The following is a 13,019-nucleotide window of genomic DNA, read 5'->3' as shown; positions in this document are numbered from 1 at the left end:
GGTGACTGGGAGGACAACACTTGTAATGAAAGATATAAGAAAGGGGAATATTGTGGGAAACTACCATCCCATAGCATGCCTAAACATAATATAGAAGATACTCACTGGAATATGTGCGGCTAAGACTTATACTTTCCTGGCACAGGAAGAAATACTACCAAGGGAACAAAAAGGATTAGGAAGAGTTCTCAGGGTAGCAAGAATCACCTGGTCATCGATAAAACGGTTTTGAGGCATTGTAAAAGCCATCATACAATCATATCTGTGGCTTGGATTGACTTTAAGATGTCTCATTCTTGGATCGTTGAATGCCTGCAGATGTTTGGTGTTGCTGACAATACCACACATTTTCTGATGCATAGCATGAAAGAGTGGAAAGCCAAATTTTACTCAAGTAATGTATTCCTTGGAGAAGTTAATATTAAAAGGGACATATTCCAAAGTGACTCATTTTCTCCGTTACTATTTATTTGTAATTGCACTAATACACATAACAATGGCACTTAGGAAAATTAAGATGGGTTACCGATGTGGGAAGAAAGGCCAATCATTGAACCATCTTCTGTTTATGGATGACTTGAAATTGTTTGGAAAATTTGAGAAACAGATAGATTCCTTAACCAAAACAGTCCAGAAGTGTGGTAGGAACATCGGTATGGAATTTTGGGTTACCAAATGCTCAGTACTTCATATGAAAACAGGGAAGAAAGCAGCCTGCAGAGGGTTGCGGTTACCATCAGGAGATACCATGGGTGAATCCGACGGTAGTGGGCATAGATATTTAGGGATTTTGGAGCTGGATGACATTCTACACAGAGAAATGAAAGTCAAGGTCAGTGAGTCGTATAAAAAAAGGGTGAAGATGGTGTTGAAATCCAACTTCAATGTCAAAAATTTGATTACCGCAATGAATACCTGGGCAATTGTGGTCGTCAGAAATAGTGCATCCATCATCAAATCGACTAAGGAAGAATTATCAACACTGGATAGAAGGATGAGAAAGCTAATGACGCTACATGGGGCACCACACCCTAAAGCAAACGTAAACAGACTGCATACGAAAAGAAAGAATGGTGGCAGAGGACTAATTAGTATAGAGCATTGTATAATAAGGAGTGAAAGGAGAACGCTTGCCGAGTATTTGATAAACCACCACACTCATAGGAATGATAAAAAAAGGTACTGAAACCTATTTGAAAATCATACCAGGCTTACCATCCCTACAGGAAGTGCAAAAATCGTGTTAACTGGAACGAGTCATGTACTGAGAAGAGCATTATCGCTGTGAAAACAACATCCATTCATGAATTTATTTATTTATTAATTTTTTCTAAAATACATATTTTACCTGTGAATTTGTGTGGGTAAACTAGAAATGCATACAATAAACTTCTCTGCCCTAGGTGTACAGAAAACACTCGGCAAGAAATGGAAGAAAATTTGAAGAATTGGTGGCTGATGATATGTGCATCTCTGATCACGAGCAGAAGTAGTGGGGGAGCATCATAGCTGTGTTGAGAAGAATTCTTTGGGGTTTGAATAATTCACCTTTGGAAACATGGTGGAAACATGGGTGTTTTGCTCAACATCCTTAAACAAACCTTATTCAGGGACCTTTTGAGCGGGATGGGCTACTCGACCTGAAGAAAATTCTAACTGGGCCCCACCTGCGAGGTCATGCGAGATCATCATGTCACGCGCATATGATTGTGATGCATGTGCCTGGTGTACCCTTATCAGACGGGTAGTCATGATGGGTATAATGGGCTTCGTATATTTACCCCAGTGTCACTTTGATGGCACGCACTGCTCTCTCACTCAATAATAATAATAATAATAATAATAATAATAATAATAATAATAATAATAATAATAATAATAATAATAATGATAACATGCACGAAGTCAACAGTTTTTAATGGTAGAGTTGCCGATTGCATTGACTCCAGTATATGACGGATGCTTACATTATAGACTCCAGAGGGATTCAAAGGCAATGACTTTGATGTAGATTCGAAACCAGAATTTAAAGGGAAGTTAGAAAAGCCACGCAGCATTTTGTCCAACACGCTAACGATTCTGTCAATCCATTGCTTTCAAATAATAATAATAATAATAATAATAATAATAATAATAATAATAATAATAATAATAATAATAATAATAAAAATAATAATAATAATAATAAAATAATGATGATGATGGTGATGATAATGATGATGGTTATTATGATGATAATAATAGTAACAACAACAACAACAACAACAACAACAACAACAATAATAATAATAATAATAATGATGATGATGATTATTATAGTGATGATAATAATAATATGAATGTGAATAAATAAAGCAATAATAATAACAATAAAATTTTGCTATTACTCTTCATAATATTTATCACCATTTATATTTAAAATTAAATCACTTGAAAGGTGATTTTAAAAACTATAATTTTACTTAACACACTTTGCGTTTCTGAATATTATTTTCGTTCTATTTCATAGATTACCCAAGGGATACATCGCCACGAATGGTAGAACTCTTTAGAAGCACTAAGCTAATTAGATCCGAGCATGTACTTATATCGCTTCAAACTTGCCGTGCATTTACCATACCCTACCCCAAGCAATTTTTGTCAATTTTTATTACATACAGTGTAGTTTAAGAGCTGATTAATACATAGGTTCGGCAATAACAATAACCATACTCAACATAAAGTGGCCATTATAAATATGCTTTATTGGTGTTCTCATAAATTTTACTTTTCCGAATAGTTACACAGTCTATGAAGATTTGATTAGATAAAACTGATATGATACGAGAACTTTTATAAAACTATATAGTTACAAGTTCTTTTTCTTTTTTCTAATTATAGATGTTTTCTATTCAAATATAATATTTTATTATATCATTTTCAACAGTACAATTTATAAACAAAAAATTAGTTTTATAATTATTCGCTAATTAGATACATTATGTACTGGAAAATCTAAATCATTGACGCTTGGTACACACACACACACACACACACACACACACACACACACACACACACACACACGCACACACACACACGCACACACATACAGACATGTGTTTGTATTCAGTATTTACTTAGGTATTTACTAATCTAATATAAATCATATATTCAATATTTACGAATTTTATTATGCATTTAGAATATTTTTTGTATACTTAAGTGTACTTCTGGCACACACACACACACACATACACACACACATACACACATAGTCATATACATACACCACATATATGTATTATGATTTCGGTTAAGCGTAGCAATACTAATAACTAGTTGTTAGAAATTAATACACGTACGCTTCAAAGTAAACCATCAGTGAGCAAAAAGTATAATATTAATTGTTAAATGACAAAATTACGGGAGTTTTGTAATCACGTTCATTACGCTTCAACTGTTTCTGCTAAAAGATGTCGCACGAACACTCAGTCATGAGCACAATGCTTCCTATAACGGAAACAGCTGTAAGCTAATGAAAGTAATTACATAATTATTCTTCTTTTGTCATTCTTTAAGTGAAGTTACTGTCTCAAATCTCTCTCTCTCTCTCTCTCTCTCTCTCTCTCTCTCTCTCTCTCTCTCTCTCTCTCTCTCTCTCTATATATATATATATATATATATATATATATATATATATATATATGTTGATATGTTAATATGTTAATATATATATGTTAATATGACATGGTATGTCATAAGTATCTGTATATTGTGTTTTTTGTCAATTTAGTTATTAAATAAACAGATTAATCAACGGAATACATTGTCTGCAAGTCGATGGGTACCGCATATTCTCCTCCATTTTCTCATTGCTATATAAATTTAGGGTAAAATAACCCCCTTTTACCCGCACTCACTTATTGCACTTGGTATAAAACTAGTGTAACAATAATTGGGTACCCTCCCAGCAGTATATTAGATAGATACTATCACTAAGTGGGTTGAATCCTCAACCCCTAACTCTTTTGGAGTATATATATATATATATATATATATATATATATATATATATATATATATATGTATAGCGCAGGTATAGCTGTGCGGGTAGTCAGCCCTTCGCCAGTTGTGCAGCAGCTTGGAGAAATGTCTTCTATTATAGCTCCGGGCCGACTAACACCTTGTGAGTTGATTCAGTAGACAGAAACTGAAAGAAGACCCATATATATATATATATATATATATATATATATATATATATATATATATATATATATATATATATATATATATATATATATAAATATATATATATATATATATATATATATACATATATATATATATATATACATATATATATACATATATATATATATATATATATATATATATATATATATATATATATATATATATATATATATATATATATATATATATATATATATATATATATGTATATATATATATATCATACACCAGATTATCAGTATCGCCATGCCTAAAGGAAATCTTAACATATATGTATATATGTGTGTGTGTGTATATGTGCGTGTGTATGTGCGTGCGTGCGCGCGCACGTATTGTGTGCGTGTGTTCACAGTAGGCTTGCGTACATTTTCAGGTTAATGAATCTCAGAAAGTATTGGTCAGCTCAAAGTTATAGTAGAATAAACACGTCCAAGACGACGCGCGGTCAAGTTCGACTGGCCGTACGGCTTGAAATCAAAATCATGTAATTGCGAAATGAGCATTCACCAGACACCAACTACCGAGTTCTCCTTCCTTTGCTGATGCTGTACCGACCCAGACATGTGCATAGTTACAATAGTATCTAGATTAGATTATGGCCATGAGAATATTGAAATCATTTTCATGAAATAAGTTCATGTGAGTTCTATTAGTGTGCATTTTGAGTTAAAGTTTTATTGAGTTAACTGATGAATGTGCTGTTGATAACCACAGCGGCGGCTAAGGTGAAGTCGATATGAGCGTGACAGGTGTTGTATATCTGTTGTATCATAGCACGATATGTGGCGTTTGTGTGACTATTCTCGTCGCAGTTATGTCTGTGCGTTTATGTATCTTTTCCTTGTTCTACTGAGTGGAAAAGATAGCATTTTAAGATTCTGTTGTATGTGTGTCCATATATTTGAAAGTAGGCTTTCACCTAGTAATAGGGACTGTTGTTAAACTTACTACGTCTTTTTCTATATTTTTGCTTCAGTGCGTAAGTTGACAGTGTTTAATCTATTATAATGCGATGTACGCAGCTTACTGTTCTTTATAGAAAATTGCGATCCCTTGTAGATAGAACGGAGTTCAAGATTAGACAAGCATAATTCCTTGTTGGATCTAATGCTATAGTTGTTTGTTTCTGTTGGTGAAATGCGATATGTGTGCGTGTGTGCGTCGTTTTTCTTTACCGTCTTGTATGTGCCTTGTTAGTTGTGTTACATCCGAAGTGTTGTTGTACATATTCATTAACTATTTCATTGCATTCATCTGTTGCAGTTTCTCATTTTCCGCTGGGGACGGGATGGTAATGGTTGTATATGTATGTATGTATGTATGTATGTATGTATGTATGTATGTATGTATGTATTATGTATGTATCCGTTTCTATACACGGATTCACTCTTATACATGGACACACTACCTTACTTTCACCCTTCCAAACTCCCCACATAGAACCACATTCCTACCAGGCTCCTTACTCTTTTTTTCCAAATACTTTTTCATTTTTTTATATTTGCTCCAGATTGTTTTTTCTGATGAAGATGTAGTGTCTGAAACGGCAAGAAAAACATTCTTTTTAAGCGTTAAACAAATATATTTGTTAAAACTTTGAAACTTGGCTCTCTCTTCTTGTCTCTTGAACTCATTACCTTCGTAATATATATGTATGTATGTACGTACGTATGTATGTATGTATACGTATATATGTGTGTCTGTGTGTTTATGTAAATATATATATATATATATATATATATATATATATATATATATATATATATATATATATATATATATATATATATATATATATATATATATATATATATATATTTATATATATGTATATATATACATATATATATAGACAAGAGAATATATATTATCCACTAAGGGATAATATATATCCAATACACTGCTGGGAGGGTACCCAATTATTGTTACACTAGTGTTATACCAAGTGTAATAAGTGGGTGCGACTAAAAGGGTTTTTTTTACCCTAAATTTATATAGCAATAACAAAATGGAGGGGAATATGAGGTACTCATCAACTTGCAGACACGTTGATTAATCTGTTTATTTTATAACAAAATAAATAGATTAATCAACGGAATTTTCTTATTGCTATATATATATATATATATATATATATATATATATATACATTTATATATGTATAGGCACAAGGCCCGAAATTTTGGGGGAGGGGGCCAGTCGGTTAGATCGATACTCCAGTACGCAACTGGTACTTATTTATCGACCCCGAAAGGATGAAAGGTAAACTAGACCTCGGTGAAATACCGCTAAGCATTTCGCCCGGCGTGCTAAGGATTCTGCCAGCTCGCGGCCTTAATATATATATATATATATATATATATATATATATATAAGTATGTATGTATGTATGCTTATATGTATATATCTTACAACAGTTGTTCTCAAAAAGTAACGTGTCTAGGCTCTGTTACCGTTTTCTCCTATTGCTATTGATTCTGCCAGTTCCATACCCTGGCATACATAGTATATTAAAATACAAAAAAACAAAAAAAACAAACCAAAACAAAAAAACAATGCGATGACGAAGTCCTAATATCTCAATTTCAGATGAGTTGGATTCATAAACATGGTATTAGTTATGAAATAGATTTTATGTGTATAAATAAAATATGCCAGTAAATAGAAATGAAATACGAAGAGTAAAGAAGAAGCTGAAAAGGACGGACCATCCGCTCTATGATGTTTTCTTATGAGAAGAGTATTCAATACAATTTCACAAATACACGTAAACACATAAACCACCAGTTTAATACTTTAACACTGTTTCGTGTAATGGATGTTTTGCAGCCATATGACAAATATGATCAACTTCCGGCTGTTTCTATTCTTTCTTCTAAAATGCCAAATTAGTAGAGTCATTAGAATGTCCGATAAAATTCCTAGCGATATTTGTTCCGCCTCTGCTTTCTGGCTTTCTGAATTTAAAATCAGGTTCCGGTAAACTTGGTCTTTTGTCGTTTTAGGTTCGATAAATAAGACAGCCATCCAGTTTACTGGTCGATTCTCTTTTTACCTCTCTGTTTCACCCTTTCTGTCTCTAACTTTTTAGAAGTAACTTCTATTGTCAGACCTAGAAAAAAATGGAATCCACAAAGTAGAGACGCACAAGACGTCGCATGGCAGCATAGTGCCCTTACGTCATCAGTTGCAACTGAGAGTTCAAGGCAATACAAAGCACCCATCTTTTCTTTAGATACAGTGTATATATGACTACGTCATGTAATATGTATGACACTTTCTTCGGACGGTGTGATGGTATTTTCTTCAGTGACATCAATAAAAGAGAAGATTCAACACTTACCATCATGTTCAAGGATCTCTCACACTGGCAGAAGACACGAAGTGATTCTCAGAATGGAAGTGCCAGGTGGTGCTACTTTGAGTAGACGTTTATCTCCTAGCCATAATCTAGTTGATATTCTTTACGCCTGAAAATACTTTTATTTTATGCAAATTGGCAAATTTAATCCGAACACTCTATTTGTATGTATATGTATGTATGCATGTATGTATGTATGTATGTATGCATGTGTATGTGTGTGTACGCATGAATGTATGTATCTTTCTATCTATACATTTATCTATCTGTTCATACATACATGCATACACACACACGCATGCACGCACGCAACCCCCCACTCAAACACATACACACACATACACATATATAAACACACGCACATATCTGTATATACTTAGATAAGCAAACGCAAAATTATACATCTATTCAATGTGACTGCCTATATATTTATATATACTCACATATATAAACAGATTCTTCGGTCGTTCAGATCGTTGACTTTTCGTCTTGCCACACTGATATATGTTTTCATCACTAGAGACCTCATGGCAAAGAGAGTCGACATCTTAAAAGGAAAGAAGGGAGCACAATAGATGGTCATACGCAACAGTGAGTTGGCAACAAGCAGACACACACCACCAGCCATACGCACCCACACCATGTATATATATATGTATTTCAGCACGTATATTTTTATGCATATATATTTGTATACATACATACATACCTACATACATGCATACATACATACATACATACATACATACTTACATGCATATATATATATATATATATATATATATATATATATATATATATATATATATATATATATATATAATGTATGTGTATGTGTATGTGTATGTGTGTATATATAATGTATGAATATGAATACATACAGACATATAAACATACATACATATCTATATGTAATTATGTATATATATTTTTATACACACATATACATATAAATGTATATATATGTGTGTGTATATATATATGTGTATGGATGTATAGGTATATATATATATATATATATATATACACACGCACACACACACATATACAAACACAAACACATGCACACACATTTCCACACGCATTCCCCACCTTACACATAGATGAAACCACATTTAGATACATACTGAACCATAATATATTGCACATTACACGTCATACATACATATATACACACTGATGTACATGCACATGCACACACCGACACACATGGACACACACACATACATATATATATGCATGTGCGCGTGCACGTGTGTGTGTGAATGTGTGTATGTGTGTACTAAAGTTAAAGGATTTGATTTTTCAAGTGAATTCCAGCGTCTTGCTTATATACCTACCGAGAACGAAGAATATAAAAACAAAAAATTGGAAACACACAACAGAACACATTTCAATCAGCTAAGTATCTTATAGTAAATAGTTGGGACGGGAGACGTGAAGGACTTTCTACGTTGAAACAATTGAGAAACAAACATAGTAAATAACAGAAATCACTTGTTTCTTTTTAGTGAATCGCAAGGAAGATAAAAGAACACAATGGACATTAATAATATGTTCAATAATTTTATTCTCCGTGAAGATGTTTATATATAGAAAGTGTGTGTGTATGTGTGTGTGTGTGTGAATGCGTTCGTACGCGTGTGAAGGTGTGTGTTTGTGTATGTCTGTATGTGTCCACTAACATATACATACATACATACATATATATATATATATATATATATATATATATATATATATATATATATATATATATATATATGTATATATATATATATATATATATATATTTATAAATACATATATATATACATATATATAATATACATATACATATACATATATATATATATATATATATATATATATATATATATATATATATATATATATATATATATATGTATATACATACACACATACATTGACACACGCACACATACACAAAAGAGAAACAAAAAAAATAAGGCCCAAGTAGTGACATAACGGAATCAGATCCGCAATGTATTATGTATATTAATGTCTACATTTGGTGTGGTGTAGTGTGGTGTGTGTGTGTGTGTGTGTGTGTGTGTGTGTGTGTGTGTGTGCGCGCGCGCGTGCATGTGTGTGCGTGTGTCGGCGTGTATGTTTGTGACTGTGTGTGTTTGCGCGCACGTGTGTGATTATGTTTGCGTGTGTGAGCGTATGTGTGTGAGACTGCGTATATATTTTTTCTATGAGTTTATATGTAAATGTATTTTTGTACATTGCTATGTATATCTACGTTTCAGCCCCAACAAGCCTTCGACGCCTATTCGCGCTATTAAAAAAATGTTTGACAACGAATTCCCCAATCAATGTTGATTTATTGCACCCTTCTAAGCACCCACCTCCGGGATTTCTAACGTTCCGCCGACCTAAGTACACCGTCTCCTATTTTAGCATTATCTCCTTCGATCTCCTTTCCACTAACCCATTACTTCACTCAGAATGAAATGCTAACAAAGGCTACTCGTTTCACTTGTCTCGATCGTTAACCCCTTACATTTTTAACAATATAATGTTCCTCTAAATAATAGAGAAAGATAAGCTCTATTTATTCATTTTCACCATACAGTTATGAATTTTGAGTAACGGTCAAGAGTAGTATCGCGAATACAAGCGGCCTCCGAAGTGTCGCTTGACGGAGTACGTAGCTAGGAAATTAGTCTGTCCCTAATAGTTGAGCTATTAGTGCAACAATTTGAGAGTTTGAAGCTTTGGACATGTAGTTACTATATATGAGCTTGGCCAACTAGCAGGGTATCTGGAAATGGACTGTGAGCGAAATAGTTGGATAATATACAAAGCATCGGAAAGAGGCAATTGGGAATACAATCGGAAAATTTGCTGACTGTTACTTTTGACAGGACACTTTGGACTGTGTATCTGAAGATCCTGCCCTCTCTACCCACATAAAAGTACTGGGCTCTGAAAATGAATGGATGGATTTTCGTACATTTTACTGCAGTTTACATGAGTGTATGTATTCTGGCATGTATCTTAGATTAGGTTGTGTATCTATAGAAGTGTACACAAAAATATAACGGCCGGATTTAAAGTTTGTAAGGAGGGAGCGGGGCACTTCAAGTCCAGTGGGCTCCTTATACACAGAAATTAAAATCTATGAAAAATCGCCAAATTTACATGTCATGAAATTGAAATCGATTATTTAGCAAAAGTTTGTCATCTAAACTAAGTACAGCAAGTTTTACCAACTTCACACAATATACTCCAAGAGATACAAAAAGACTTTCTACACTTAATATGGGGAAAAATCTTTAATGATTTCCTCGAACGGTTTCGTCTGTAGAACACTGCTTTCTACATCTAAACGATACAAAGTTTTCATACCTTATTGTTGTTCTCAGATGATTCTTCATCAGCCCTAATTTACTGAATGCCTCTCTCCTGAACAACTAGAGAGCATGAAGCTCAGATATATTCTAAGAGCCACCTCAATAGTTGGAAAGGTTTCAGCAAGCCCTTCATTATGAATTAAAAGTGCCTGTTGAGATGGGATGAATCATGACCTTTATATGAAACCAAAATAGCTAACAGCTTCATGACAGCAAGAAACAACAGCTTGTCCAACACGATTCAACGAATGAGCAGCAGAGGGAATGAAAACTGCAGTCGGATTCTTTTCTTTGAGTCTGATTCGCATTACTGTGTAGTGACAGGACGTATTACTGGCGTTGTCATAGGGCTGTCCATTGTAGATTTCAAACTTTATACCTACTTTTTAAAGGAATTCTAATAGAGATGTCAGTACTTACGTTAAAGAAATTCTAACAAAGATGTTTCCAGTCTGCAGGAAAGTGAAAATCATTTCTATTAGCTTCTCAGGAACAACATAGCGCACAATAACTGTTAGCAAATCAGCATGAGCGCGGTCTGATGTTAAAAATCTACCGAAACTGACAAGTACTCGGCAGTTTTAAGTTCTGCTACAATACGATTCACATATTTTGTGATGATAGTGATTAGTATGACTGCTTACATATGTATGAACGCGGCATTGCCAAATGCCTTCAAGTGACCCGTTAGAAATTGCTCAAATTGTGCAAAACCCCCCGAAATTTCTATTGCGTTTAGATCCTATGGTCTCTTCACTACCCCTAAATGCCAGGCCGCTCTCGTCCACAATACAGCGCAATATTTCAGTCCGATATTTATTGTTTTTGTGCACTTGTTTTCCCAAATCTTTATTAACATGAGGACATTCCCTACATAAAATATTGAGCTACAACACAATATATGTGGTCTTGGCTTTGCTCAAGTGTTTTTATTTTCTACCCTACTATTTTTCCAGTCATTAAAACCAACCGTGTTGGAAAATCTATCACAGTGGCTTGATACATCAAAGTACAGTAAATGAACTGCACTCTTTCATGAGCTCTACAGGATCCATTTTCTCAAACGCTGCTCATCAATGTCAGAAATAGTATAAAACATGGAATGTTTAAAATAACGACAGTGCCCATCCAGTTTGCCTTCAACTTTTTAAAAAATTCTATAATGGCGTCAAAACTCTGGATTGTGAAAGAACACGGACACATTTTTCTCTGGCAGAAAACTACCTGGCTTAGTCTCGATCCCAAGAAGGCATTTTATTAACAATGTTAGCAGAATGTAGTGATTTTTCAGTTTCAATGTCTTGAGTTGATATGTTCCTCCTATTTTTTGCAGATGCACTTGGGAGTGCGGCGAGTTTCTTAAAAAAAAGAAAAGAAAAAAAAACAAACATCTGTTACTGAGTTTTCATCAGCTCCTAAGTTTTCCTTGTTTTCGAAGCAAATAAAATTTCTGTCAGGTTTTCTGTCTTTGCCAATAGAGTAGCATTTTTTCACTTCTTTCTAGGAAAAGTTTTTTTGAGAAAGCTGAGCATTCTGTGTTATACTAGATATTCTGAGAGAAAATATTAACAAAAGCAAAGAGAAAATAGTCTCGAAAAGAACAGACAACAGCCAGGTAAACTTCGTTTCATCTAGTCACAGGTATACTAACCCAAACTGTTTACACATACGCAAATTGGTAGGCTGACGAAGATAAAAAATATAGAAAAAAAGAAACGATTAACAATTGCAGCATGGGAGGTGTTTATAAGCCATTTAAAAAACACACAAAAACTGGTAGATTCACTTCAACATTTAAATTTAATTTGCCAATATATTTTTGTCGCTTTGAGACCGCGACCTGATCACTGACAAAATTCCGTGCTGCAGTGATCAGGTCGCGGTCTCAAAATTCTGTGCTGTCAGTGATCGGGACACAACGAAAATATTTTGGCAAAGTAAATTTAATTGTTGAAGTGAATCTAACGGTTTTTGTGTGTGTTTTACATGGCTTATAAACACCTTCCACGCTGCAATTGTTTTCGTCCCAGCACACA

Source organism: Octopus bimaculoides, chromosome 6 (genome assembly GCF_046866305.1).
Source record: "Octopus bimaculoides isolate indiv1 chromosome 6, ASM4686630v1, whole genome shotgun sequence".
Taxonomy (NCBI): Eukaryota; Metazoa; Mollusca; class Cephalopoda; order Octopoda; family Octopodidae; genus Octopus; species Octopus bimaculoides.
This window is presented reverse-complemented; position numbering follows the sequence as displayed.